General features: G+C 47.8%; 1 protein-coding gene and 1 long non-coding RNA gene across 2 annotated transcripts in view; one reads left to right on the top strand and one right to left on the bottom strand.

Moving 5' to 3' along the window:
- The window catches only part of LOC135903351 (synaptogenesis protein syg-2-like), a 108,319-nt gene that overhangs the window by 75,440 nt on the left and 18,556 nt on the right, over positions 1-14,323 (bottom strand). The window lies entirely within an intron of this gene.
- On the top strand, positions 360-13,273 carry LOC135902086 (uncharacterized). The gene is made up of 3 exons (XR_010564398.1): positions 360-479; positions 6,928-6,962; positions 13,122-13,273. It is a non-coding gene; the product is annotated as an uncharacterized lncRNA (long non-coding RNA).

The following is a 14,323-nucleotide window of genomic DNA, read 5'->3' on the forward strand; positions in this document are numbered from 1 at the left end:
ACTACTCTGTTTGACACTTAGTGACCTGTAAACGCTCAAGGAGGGTTGGTGAACCTTACACTGAAGCTTAAACCAAATTAGCCTTGCAGTTAAGCATTCTGTGCTTAATACTGTGAGTATGTACATTACGCAGTCAACTACAAGACAAGGCAGTCACCACTTAGGTGAAATTCAAAGTTTTGAATTCTTAATCATATCGGCATATAGGCTGGAGCGATGCGCTCGAACTATAACTTATAGGGTGCCGCATTCTGGATGCCTCGCCCACTTGGTTCACCCACTCGGCTCACCATCGTTATCTTTATCGGCATATGCGCACCACTGGAATATAAATATGCTAAAACTAACTGTGGCGGGATGTCGACCGTAGCTACATACGAGCCTGAAGTCAAGCCAGAAATAGTATTCGATGCAGAAGCTGATGCAGTGAAATGGCAGAAGCATGAGGTCTTCCTGGACGACAAGCCTACCGAAACAAGGTATGTACTACATCGATACGCTACCGCCGCGGCCGAGATTGAATCCGTGACATCATGCTCAGCAGCGCAATGCCATAGCAACTGATCTACTACTAGGGTGTTCAAACTGTGCTGGTGTTTCCAGCAAGAAACGAGAGACATATGCCATCTTCGACTGGTCGTTTCTGAGCGCTCTGGAGCGCTCTCGCGAGCGGCGTTGTCTTCGGCTGGTTGAAAGAGGGTGCCCGCCCTGCGTTCGGCTGGTTCTTCTCGATTGCTCTCCTCCACCTTCGAGCGCTCTGAGGCGCTCCGAGCCCTGTCGTCGGAGCAGTCGTCGAAATTGAAACGTCATCGCAGAGCCGCGTCGCTGCTGTTGGCGACGGCCCACCGTAACCTAGGCAACCTAGGCCACTGCGACGAACGCTCGTCCCGCCGGCGTGTCCGCCGGTTTTCCCAGCAGCGCCGGGAGCTTTCGATAAGCGAAACATCGGACGTTGGTAGTAGTCACGTGGTTTAGCATCTGCCATTGCCTCCTCCGAGAGCGAGTTGCACGTTTGGCTTGCGCGCTCGTCCTCTACCTCTGAGCTCGGGGAACGCCGGATCTGCCCGCCTCTGCTTCGGGGGATGGAAGCGACAAGCCGAAGATAGCAATAGTGAGATAGGAAGGAGAGCCAATGAAATAATCTTGACTTGGCCTAATTTTCAACTTTGCTCGTGAGAAGGTCGAGGGGAGAGAAAGAGATCAAAAGAAATTCAGGTTGAACATGTGCACTGGACAAGACACAGCGTGTCTATATTCGCGTACGCTAGTCTGTTGCCTTTATGTGCTACAAAAAAAGTTTGTATGTTTTCTGTGCGATGATCTGAGAGACAGGCTCCCGTCTCATTAGTTTAGGTAAACGGGTGAGCGTCAAGTATTTTTAGATCACTAATGCCACGAATCGAAACTAGCAAGTGGAAATGCTCAGAAGCATCCGCATAAACGTTAATGTACTAGCTAAATGTGAAACGCAATGGCCTCACATCCCCCCTCACTTATTGTACAAATGATCAGCACATAATCGCACACCAGGAATCCATCTCTAGAGTAGTGGCGAGGTTTACATAATCAACAGCCATCATTAACTGACCACTTTCATTCATGAGTGTACGTCATACTCAGTTACTTTCCTGTAAGACAGCATGACCTGCTTTTCAGAGCGCTTCGTCGATATTTTACGTCGTGTCGCATACAAGGTGTACTAAAAAAAAACTGGCTGTGGCTTATCTAAGGTTAAGCCAAGGATGCGAAACATACTAGCCTTCATTTTAACGCGACAGCGTTAAGGAGCTCGTGTCGCAGAAAAGCCGGTGTCGTCGGCGTCGGCTCAGGCGTGCGGCGCTTGCTCAGGCGCACATTTCGTTGTCGCGCCGAACGCTGCGTTGCTAGACGCTCACCGCGTCCGATGCGGGGCGCGTAGTCGCTGCGCCGTAGCAAAGCCACCTAGAAACAGTCTCTGTAGCATGCCGCAAGCTTCGCTTCTCATTCCAACGAGCAGCTCTGTCTCCAGGAGGCATCTTACCCCGTGAGTGTCTAGCAGAGGCAAGCGCAGCTGCTTATATACCGCCGCGACGCCGCGAGCGACGGCGCGAGTTGGAGCCCCGTTTCTCCTCTGTCGTGACGTCACGGTGTCACGTGGTATTGAAGGCGACACCGCCGCGCCTGAGGAGCTGGGTTGAGCTCTCGTAATATGCTTCGCATAAAAAGGTGACAGGCCTGCGTGCCACATGCAGCGCAGTCACAGCTTAAGCTGGAGGAGTGGCTTCATCGGAGATCCATTTTCAGTGGCACGCACTAGAGGATCTTCGCGATGAAGTCTTGACGATGCAACTGCTACCTGCCGTGGCACTTTTTGGAATGCAACACAACTGCAATGCAAAGTTTGCACGTATCGACGCTACGCGGGGCGCATCTCGCATCGTCTGAGTCCTCGCGCACTATATAGGACACGTGTATACGGCATGTTTCCGCAGCAGCTAGCAAGCGCTGGCGTGGCGCAGCGGTAGAATAGCTGAATCACCTGCAGTGTGCCACGGTTCGATCCCGGCAGGAACTGCGATTTTTTTTCTCATTCCTGGCGATTGCTGCGACGGATACCACCGGTGGCAGACAACATCGCCAACCCAAATGGCTATCGGAATGAGCCTATAACAGCTTACGCTATAACTCTCGGAATTTCGCCCGAAAGTTGAAGCATTCATAGCAATGGCAAAGTATCATGCAACTTGGTGAAGTAAGGTTCCCTGTTTTATGAGCCTTATAAATTGCCGTAAGCATTTCATTGCTAATTAAATACACAAGCGCGATGTCATGCCCGGGCAGCTAAGTCTAAACTCAATTCACTCGATCACCGCGAGAAATCGCTGCAACAACGCTGACGTGAGGAAGAGGCACGCCGGAAGACTGCGCGCATGAAGCCACCAGCCACCTCGGCTCGCCCTAGCTTTTCCTTCTCTATTTCTCTGCAAAGTCGGTTAACGTTGGGCTGCTAGCAGGTGGCTAATCTGCGAAATACCTGAAGCTGAGCCGTTGCACGTATGACTTGAGTATACTTATAGCTGTTAAAGCGCTTTCATACATAAGAATTTTAATAGTGAAGCGTTCCCACTCAAGTCTCATGGACATGTCACTTTGATGCACAGTTTTGCACATAGAAATGATCGAGGCTGTTGCGTGAAAGAACCGAGCCGGCTCCTGAATGGTCACTCGTTCTCCTGCAGTATCCGCAGAACTCAAACCCTCTAAATACCTCAGATTCATCCTTTCCCCGCCGGAATATTCCAGAGCCAGGAGGTCTTTGGGCTCGACATGCCGCAGTCAGGCCTGGGGATAAGCAAATTTGTTCGGGAAACGACCGTACATGCTTATTGCGCATATGCGTTTACTCAATGGGGACTTTAACCTGACCCGATGCGAACAAAAATCTTAGTACTCATGTATATATATATATATATATATATATATATATATATATATATATATATATATATATATATGTGTGTGTGTGTGTGTGTGTGTGTGTGTGCGTGTGTGCGTGTGTGTGTGTGTGTGTGTGTGTGTGTGTGTGTGTGTGTGTGTGTGTGTGTGTGTGTGTGTGTGTGTGTGTGTGTGTGTGTGTGTGTGTGTGTGTGTGTGTGTGTGTGTGTGTGTGTGTGTGTGTGTGTGTGTGTGTGTGCGCGTGTGTGCGTGCGTGTGTGCGTGTGTGCGTGTGTGCGTGCGTGCGTGCGCGCGCGCGCGCGCGCACTAGCGCTGTTGCTTTGCTGGAAACGTCCCCACTGAGTATTTCGCGTGCAGCGTTCGAAAACCCATGCCCCCGCACACGCGTAAATCGCACTTCCTTGTATCACACAGTCTATACGGCCTGGTTTGTCGCGCTTACACCTCCGCTATTCTTGTTCCCTCTCTTTCCTCGAACGCCTTTCGTGCATGACGCGGTGATCCAACGAGGCGGGCCCGGGCCTGCACACCAATCCATAAGTTATCGCACCTAGCATCTTTTCGATGGTACAACACCGAACACCTACTCCTCGTCCGGCTCCCCAGCCGTTCACGCCATAAGCGTAAACTGCTCGGGAGACGCAAAATATCTGGCCGGCCCGCGAGCTGCCCGGGAGACCCGTGCGTGTGAACGCGCAGCATATACTTGTCGAGGCCGCAGCAGCTTGCCTCAGCCGCCATTCGTGGTCGTACATGCGCAGTTTCAACAACAGCAGCAACAGCGGCGCGCGAAGTAAAACCTGGCCCCGTAGGTCGGTCCCACGTTTCCCGTTTCCCAAATTCTTCACACTTGAAAGTTTTGTCTTGTAAACTCGCCTGGGCGCACGCGTGTTTCAAAGTCTGCGTATATAGCTTTCGTGTTTGCCGTGAGCCGCATCTCGCACGCCACACCGTTGCGCGCCTCCGAGCAGCCGTTATCCGCTTCTCTGCGCGGCCGCTCGCTTTTATTCCGCTCGTTTTTCGCCGAGGGTTGAGTTATGGGTCTCGGCGTAGGCTTCTTCCCGCGCTGCTCTCACATCCATCGCCTTTCGGCGCATAAACGACGCCGAACCGAGCAGTGCGGTTATTTTTCGCGCGGTGTGCTTCCGGTGTTTCGTGTAAGACTAATGCGCGAACCTGCTCGCTTTCAATACGCACCTTGTGTCTTAGAGGGTTTTCTTGTAACCTTTATTTTTGTACGCTTTGTGACGCGTTCTTTAGCGGGAAGTGGCGAGGGAGAGCAACCCGAGTTGCATCGAGAACGCATAAATCATGGCCGTTTTCTCTTTTGGAATGGCTTAAATCTCGGCCTCGGTGAGGTGCCGCCTATAAGAATGCAGGGAGATTATTTTACGCTACGCTGTTCGCAGCTCCGGCTCCTTTGAGGTGACGAGAGAAACAACAACAAGCAAGAATAGACAAACGAAACAACTGTAGCCTAAAATGCGCTGCAGTGGAGGTAATGTCCAACTGTCCCTGTCAGTGCACTTGCAACTGTACTATATGGTTAAATCAAGCCGAGGCACATATTCTCAAATGCCGTGCCGAAATAAATGTATGGAACAAGAATTTCTCATTAATAGTCAGGTGTTTTTTTCGTTTGTGCGCTTAAATTTATTCATGCAAGTCCTTCAATTAAACTACAATTATATTTCTACACATACTATATATTTCAAAGTATGCGGCCACCTCCTAATTTCTGAAAGAGAGAGAGAGAGAGAGAGGTAACACTTTATTGTTTCTCAGCGGGTTAAGAAACACGCGCCCCCAATCCAGGCCGCCTCTGTCAGCATACTGACGTGCAAAGGAGGCCATTTTGTTTTGTTATATCCTACAACACGCGGTTCCATTCGGCATTTTGCCGCCTCTCGCAAACCTTGCTGAGTTGGTTGTTTGTTTGGTACCATGCGATGCGGCTCAACTCGCTACAGGCAATAGACCATAAATCGTGCGATAGCAGGAAAAGGATGAAGTTCCATTTTGTAAAAAAAAAGTAGATATTGGAGGGATAATATTAATACAGAATAATGAATAATCAATTAAAGCGGCTAAATTCTCTTAACTCTGTTAATATTAATTTTAAGAGGTATTTGAAAGAAGATATTCTATTTTTATTGCTAATAATTTATACCGTTAGAAAAGAAAGTACATTCCGAAAATTAACATCGCAGTCTCTTTGCATTGCTTATAAACTTAATATGGCATCGGCGATGTCCCTGCTCCTTCATGCGGTATTACTTTCATGTATCTCAGCCTCATATTTTTGTAATATTTTTTTACCTCAACCCACTACACAGTGAGCGACCAGGAAGCTATAGTCGCACGAGCTAGATTTCCTTTACAAATAACAATATATTCAGCAAGCTTCTCGTAATATAAATAACTAACTATAAGCTGCCTAAACGTTTAGCCACTGCGGGGCTTGTAATTTGTCAACCGGTGCCTTTGACCTGGTTAGCTCTCGACTTGCCGAGACGTTATGAACGTTACTTCTTGTATAGATAGCCGTGGCCAGCAAAACGTTTCCGACTCATTGGGCTAAAATAGACGTTAACGCTCCTAAAGGAGGGTCCGCGCAGTATGAAATAGCAGGAAAAGATGGGGGCGGGGGGGGACAATGACGTTAAGGTTGCTGTATGAAAGAACGAAGCAGAGAAAAACGCAACCCTGCAGTGTTCGGCTTAATCGCTACTCATTCCGGCGTTTAAACACGGGCCGTTCCTTGGTTTGCACAGGCGGCTCGTATTTAGTACGCAGGGGATCAGAGTCGCATCGCACGCTGCCGTCCCGCGCCGCGGGCCGCCAGCGCCACTCGCCACGGGCCCGGCAGCTCGTGGCTGATCAATGCCGTAGAGGGACTCCAAGCAGGGACCCCAGCCTCGCGGACCTCTACTGTAGGCTGTAAGCGCGCAGTGCAGCCGCTGGGGGGAGGAAAGGAGGAGCGGTGCCAAAATGGGCATACCAGCGAAATTGGACGCATTCCTGTGCCTGATTGGCGCTTGGCGGGCGTGCGTGGCTGTTTTCTTTGTCCCAACGAGAACAGCGGCGCGCTCGCTGGAAGCCGGAGACGAATCGCCGCCTGTCTGTTCGGAATGCGCCGCGCTACCCGACGGGCGAGTTGAAATTAAAAAAGGGGGCGGAAACTCCCGCATAGCGAGCAGAAAAGCGCTGTCGACGACAGCGCGATTGACACTTAAACCTCTACTCATCTTTTGTTTTCGTTTGTTACTGTCACTTTCGTTTACTTTGCGAGGGCCGTCGTATTTCGGTATTTATCACTGGCTTTATACTATGCCAGCCGCGGAGCGTTCCTGCCCACGCAAGCCCTGCAACTCGACAGCATTCTTTCGCAAGCGTAGGACTCGTTTTTACAGTTACTCCTAACTATCGAACTACTGCTCTTTTTCCTGCTTCGTCAGCAATGCACTATTTTAACCTCCTTTCTTCACCCAGGAGTTGGCGGCAAAGCCTCAAAAAGCCTCAAGAAGGTAAGTAGGCGCTGCGTTTGACGCAATGTTGCTATTACCAGCATTCGCTTCCGGGTGCGAATTGTTTTCCGCTTCACTCTCACATAATTGCGCACCGCTTCAAAATTGTTGCCCTCTCACTCCCTATCTCCTAAAAAATAGATTCTCTCGTCGGCTCCCGAAGAAGTTGTCAGAAATCTTTTGATGGTGAAAGGACACCAGCGCAATATTTCCTTGATGTATAAATTATTTCAGAGAGGCTCCCACAGCACACAAAATCGGCAACTACAATGTCGCTGCAAAAGTCCCTATTAACCTAAAAACTATGTCCTGCTTGTCCGTCTGTCTGTTCAAAGTTTCTTTTTCCTTGTTTGCTGCGTATCAAACTAAGGAATCGTTAACAAATTGTGTTTCTAACCTACAAGAGGCATGAACCAAAAGACAGAAGAAAAGAAGAAAAAGAAAAGTAATCAGACATAAAATGTGAAAGCCGCGTGAGCCAGAAGCGACTCTAGTGTACTTACAGCTTCAGGGATATTAGCTGTCCGAAATTGATTGCACCTTAAATGCCCCTTATATTAAGCCTTCGTAGCTTTTCCCATATAGTGCATCGGCTGCAATAGATAACTCTTTTTAGTTGCCCGCCACACTATGATGACTCACAAATGTTCTTCCTTCACTCGTTCAAGGCAAGTTGAATTTGCTTTCTCTTAATTTTCTACCAGAATGGAAAGCATATCCATGCCTGATTAGGCGAAATCTGTGATAAAGCGCCCGTACAAAAACAGATCAAAATTTTAAAAAGAACCTCTTTCTTTATTTATATTATCGTATTCAAGCATGGGCGTTGAATGAGTGGTGCCTACGCCTCGTGGCAGCCTAAAAGCGGAGGTAAACATTTGGTGCTCTTCAATATTCTGGGCATCCAATAATTGTCTGCGCGCTAACGCAAAACCCCTAATTCATTAAAAGATCGTTGCAGTGGCCTCCGGTCGACAGAGCGAGCTGACGCGAGCCTAAACCGACGTGCAATACCAGGGTAGACAACAAACGAGTCAAAACAGAAGGCCTTCACCTAAACTTGCGCCGCACCAGATCTATTAATAGTCCCCTTTCTTGTGGCTATTACAATAATTTTTTGTTCGCTTACAGGTGTCCTTAACACGTGTAACAGAAAACGAACTGGTAGGAGTAAGAAGGATCCGCATAAGCAAAGGAAAACAACGAGTTACGGTCGTACAAGGAAGAGCGCGGACGCATGCGTGTCGCGAAGCTGCATCGGCTATCAGGACGTACTGATGTAGCATCGCCAACGCACCTTTCTGCTGCTGATGTCTCGTCTTGCCACGTTCTATAGCATTCGCCTCCGAGTGGATACATAATCTGCTTATGCGTGAGTAAACATCTCTCAATAAGTCAGAAATCAAATGGGTGTGATCAAGCGCTAGGGACATGAAATCTGCCCCGCCTGCTGCTGCCTTCAATCTTTATGTCCGGTGCCGTATGCCGTCTACATTGTCTGCGGCGTGTGGTTTTATATGCGGCTCCGCTGCCTTTATTTCTTTATGTCCTCGCTTATCTCCGTTTCGTTATCACCTATCGGCTCACTCTCTGAGCAGGCAACCTCTTTTCTCGTTGCACCGTTGCGCCATCTGCGTGCTTACAGCACGATCGGTCACTATCGCGCTGACCTTGACGCTTTTTACCTTTTTTATCGCCATCGGTCTTCGTCTCGAGAACTCGCCATTGTACCACGCTCTATTTGTTGGCCTTCGTAGCTGGGAGCTGCCCGTGTCATTTCCGCATTGGTGTACTGAGAGCCAAGCAATGGCCTCCGTCTCCCATACTCCTTCTTCCTCACTCACTCACACGCCCGTACACATACACATGCCAAAGTTCTGGACGCCATTCTTTCTCGTATACTCCCGTTCGTCGCTCAACTGTGTTGGATGGGCGTAACTCAGAGAAGCCGGCACTTATAACAGCAAAGTGCTGTGCTTTCGCTCAACATTCTACTTTCGTAACGACAGAAGACTCTGTAGTCACGTAACTTGCCGACAATAGGAGACCCGGCCTTTTTAGTTAGGAGTGCAGTTTCGGTAGGAGTTGTCCTTTGTGCGTGCCAAAACAAGACGAGAGACATATGACTCTCTTTGTGCATCATTGACTCTCTCGAGTGTCTGCAGGTTTGTCCCTCGCGTTTGTCTCTTTATCGCCCTAAAATCATGTGTTCGAAATGGTACCAACTTGCTGATGATGTTTTATTAGGATGCCAGACAACTTCTATTCGACCTTGCAAAAAAACAAATATCACATTGGGCACAAGGCAAGAACTGTATTATGTCCTTTTTAAAAACCTGCCAATGACTAACCTAAACTTCAGGAAAGATATTTTTTGAATTACTTTATATTTGCTGATATTTGCCAAAATAACGACTCACACAAAAAAGGACGAAACATTGAAGATGCAGTGGCGCCACTTTCATCCAATTTATTTAGGGTGCATACTCAATAATAAGTCGACAAATACAAATAGAAGTGTACCATTTAGGAAAGAAAAATTCCAGATGTGTAAGTGATACATCGCTTCACTTATATGAATCTAAGATGAGTCTATTCTACCACTGGTTGTCTCAAGTGTTATTAGCCTGCGCGTGCGCGTATTTGTCTACTTATTACTGGGTCTGTATCCTGAATAAGGCAGTTGGAAGTGGCACCAGTGCATGGTCAATGCGTCTCCCTTTCTGAATTTCCTTTTTCTCAAATATTTCTTTTAGCCTAACCTTACAGCAGTACATAGGTTCGCTATTTGTAGTTGTAGTTAAACAGAATTTCCAAAGCAAAAAAAAAAGACTGATCACCACACTTCATGCCCAACCCTGATGCTTGTAGGGGTGCCAATTTTTATTTTTTAAAATGCCAATAGAGGTCAGGGTGGTGGGAAGTGCCGTGAGGAACCAAAGGTCAAGGGTGCATGAGCTACCTAAATTCGCACGTGTTTTTATTTGGTTAAAATGAAGCAGGTACCACAGAATCCATCACGTCAATATTTGAATGGCTGGGATTATGGCTAATTTGGTTCATGCTACGAAATGTGATGGTAATAAATGGAACACAATAAAAATATTCCAAATTATGTACGCACTATTTACATTCATCAACGTGTGCACAATAACCTCGGTGAGAGAGTTAATTAGAAATACTCGGTACTCACCGGCTTCATTCTATATGTTCAGCTTACAAGTCCTTGTTCTCATTATCCTGGCCGCACCTCAAATGAACCGTTACATTTAACACTCTATCAAGTGTTATGCGTGTTTTCTCTACTTCTAAGCGTAGTCAAGTGCACTTAGAAAACGTCCTTGCATTTCAGTTGTTCTCGTTTTTCATATAAAGTACACATATCGTCGATGAGCACGAAACAAGATTTCAGTTTGCCCAATTCAACAGAAGCGCTAACATCTGTCTCGGCCTTAGCCAGCAAGTCGCAATTATTCCCTTTTGAAGCTCGGCCAAGTACATATACTTACCTATCTACCGCCGTAGGGCACTTCATAATCCGAGTCGTCCAGGGCGAGATAATTTTTATGGTCATAGCAGTTATATGGACACCCCAGGTGCATTTCCACCGTCGTCGTTGCCGTGAGCTTCCGTATGAAATGAAAGTGCATAACATCGCGGCCGCGCGCTCTATCTTGAAAGCCATCTGCGGTGGTTAGAGAGACTAGGCACGCCGAGGGCTCGGGGCTTTGTGTGCGCTCTCATCTCGCCCCTTAGTTCGCGTTGAAGCGAAGGGCAGCACAAATGGCGGCAATTCGCTCCCTGCTGCTGCCGCTCTTCCTCACAGCATCGTTTTACAGCGACTGCCCGCGGTCATCAAATGAGATGTGTTCATGTTTTTCTGTGCGCGCGTGAAACCGTGAGTGTTAATTTAGTTAATAAATGAATGTTTACAAGCTCATACGGCCGGTAAAACTTCCATTCCTAATTCGCATAGTTACCTAATCATTCGCTATCGCAATCGATGTTTCGCCTTTCAGCCGAAACTGTGGCATCCTTTCGTCGCCTCACTCTGCGTGTGAAAGGGCCGCGTAACGTCGAGTAATTAAACTTTGTTGTTGTTCCATCCAAGCGTACGTGTGTGCAGCTCACAACTTGCCCCACTGCCACCCCCCCTCCCACGTCCCTCCACTTTCGCCGCCTCACGCGCCATACACATTCACTCGGGCGAACGGGCCCCCGTACAAGCCGGCAAACCTTTCGCAGCAGAGCACCCGCGCGCGCCAAGTGACAAGGAGACGCAGAGCCGGACAGAGTCAGAACATTGCGCGGCCTTTCCACATTGCTTTCTTTTTATCAGCCCTGGCGCTCGAACTTTCCAGCCTCTCTCGCACGGCGACTCGCCACTCTCCATCCAGGACGAGTTTCCTTCCGCAGCAATTAGCAATTCGTCGCCGGAGCCTTTGTGTCGAGTACAGCTACAAGCTCCTCCCAGTTCATTCGCTTCTTTCTTTCTTATTCTCCCGCTTGCTCCTCTCTCTCTCTCTCTGTTCGCATCAAGTGCTCTTCCAACCGCCCCCCCCCCCCTTCCCGCCTACACGTCTCGCTTCTCTTGAGCGCACGGAGAGGGTACCGCGGGAATTGTCTTCAGCCGAACGTGACGCGGCAGCCTCGCGAATTGAAACAAAAGAGCGCCGACGCCCTCTACTATGTAGCCGCGCGCTGGCTAAGAGCTTTAGGTGGCGAGTGAGAAGCAGAGAAGCAGAAGGTGAAGGAGCGAAGCGTGGGGAGTCCTTTCTTCGCCACCCGCCCTCCCCAATTTTTTTTTCCTCCCCCTTCACCACTGCACTCGCGTTGTAATTGTTACGACATTGTTCCCTTGAATAATTGATGCAGCTTCGGTGTAGCGCGCAGTCACCGCGGCATACACACGCACATACGCCCCCGCTCATGTAAGTCCCCGGCGGGGTGAGCGGGGGTGGCTCAGCCCTCACCACCCTCGGTCATTGATCAGAACTTGGACGAAAAGGAAAAAAGAAGGAATAAAGAAGGGAGGCACTGGTCCCCCGGTGCTCTCGCGCCGTGTAACCGGGGAACACTCTACTCGCGATAATGTTTGTAGCTGTTTCACTCGGAGACAGAACAACGGCGTAGAGGTAAAACGCTGGCTTTTTGTTTTTACTGGTGGAGAAATATAGGCTCGCTGCCGCCTTTAAGATGCATGCGTCTGCCCCGTACGCGGCCTTGCGACTAAGGTGGCATCATTGATTTCGCGAGATGTGATGCATGGTACCGTCGGCCAACATCTGCACCCCCCTCCCCCCCTGATGTACGTGCCTGCGCCGACGCCATTTCACATGAGCACCGAGTGTCTTGCAGGCGCTGCGCGCGGCGCAGTCACATCTGCTTGTCCCTGCTATCGATGGCCAAGCTGGTGGCACTACCAGTGTGTGCAGACAAGCTCCTATTTCGAAGGAACCAAAACTACCGCTTGGTTTGAAGGCAGAGAAGAATTCAGTGCTTTTTCCCTAAAGGCACACTTCCATTTATTTATTTATTTATTTATTTATTTATTTATTATTTATTTATAGCAATGTAGGGTGACACACAAAAGATAATTTTATCCGTAATATAGGAAAAGTGTTCTCATTGTATATAGTAAAGTTACGTGCAGAACGGGTACAACATGGAATGTATGAGACCGTGTCGTTATTAAACTCTCGCATAACCACATCAATGCGGCATAATATTGCGTAGTACGTTAATGCGGAAAACCTGAACGAACGTGCGGAACTGTGGCCATTGACGCGTATTCATCGCATGACTTCGATTTCATGTTGATATCACCCGCCGTGGTTGCTCAGTGGCTATGGTGTTAGGCTGCTGAGCACGAGGTCGCGGGATCGAATCCCGGCCACGGCGGCCGCATTTCGATGGGGGCGAAATGCGAACACACCCGTGTACTTAGATTTAGGTGCACGTTAAAGAGCCCCAGGAGGTCAAAATTTCCGGAGTCCCCCACTACGGCGTGCCTCATAATCAGAAAGTGGTTTTGGCACGTAAAACCCCATATATTATCATGTTGATAAGCAAATAGATTTTAAATGGTAGTATAACGATTCTCGGTGCTACGCTGTCCAAATTTTACAATAGCTTGTCGCTCACTGCTTTGGAATCCAGATGAGAGCCCTCTTCAATCACCCCGCATATATGAAATGAAGCCTGGACATAGTGCTGGCCTCGTGGAGATTCGACCGGCTGCCGTGTCTCTTTCATGTTAGAAGCAACGAAAGCATTCTTCTTGCACAACTGTTACAGGCGGTCGTACTAAGTTGAAGGTAAGAAAACTTTGACAGCGAAGAGCGCAATGTTAGAAATTATAAGCTTTATAGTCTAGACATATTAATTTATACATTTCTAGACATATTAACGATTTAGTTAATTAACAGTAAGTGCAATATTAATGCGGTTGCATATTGGCAACACGAGCACGCACAATTCCTGCCCTCTTGATGTTGTGAAGCTGACGATAACATAGTTGATCCAGTTGCTTTAATTTGATTGCTTTCTTTTGCGTGTCTGTGGATGTGCGAGCGCGTTTGGGCAGCAAATGTGGTATAATGAATGCGACCAATATTCTGATAAGAGTACTTCAAATAAAAGTGTAAATTTTACTCGATCGCGGGTGCAGGATGTGCAGAAGTGTTTTTTTTATTGCATTGCGTATTGCTTTACTTGCTTTAAACATTGTTCTTTCCTCAGTATCCGTGCTAGGACTGCTTTGAGCAATATCAGCTCAATAGTAACTAATATTCAATAGAAAATGACTCAATCGTAGAGAAATAAATAAATAAATAAACAAAGAAACAAGGAAAGAAAGAAAGAAAGAAAGAAAGAAAGAAAGAAAGAAAGAAAGAAAGAAAGAAAGAAAGAAAGAAAGAAAGAAAGAAAGAAAGAAAGAGAGAGAGAGAGAGAGAGAGAACTTGGTATTTTCGTGCATGTGAAATTTCTATGGAGTCGCGGTCTTTTGAGCATCTTATCCTGTTCGGCTGTCACGTCGTTTCGCAAAAAAAAAAAATGGCACAAGCAAACAGCCATTTCGGCAGCTAAGCAGCACTGTACCAACAAATTTAATGCAATACCACTAACGTTCAATACCAACGACCCCTGAATATATCACCCCAGTTTCTAAAGTAAGTTCTAGCAATAAAGTGGTATAGAACGAACAGGTGATATCCAAAATCAAGATTGGCTGCAATTTATAAATTTGTATGATCTGATGCAGACCAAGCAGTGCTTCGAAGTTTACAGTCTATGACATACATAGCCAAGGTGAGTGAGAAGAAGCCGGTCGTAGAACTCACAATTAGCGGCAGTGTACA

Source organism: Dermacentor albipictus, chromosome 1 (genome assembly GCF_038994185.2).
Source record: "Dermacentor albipictus isolate Rhodes 1998 colony chromosome 1, USDA_Dalb.pri_finalv2, whole genome shotgun sequence".
Taxonomy (NCBI): Eukaryota; Metazoa; Arthropoda; class Arachnida; order Ixodida; family Ixodidae; genus Dermacentor; species Dermacentor albipictus.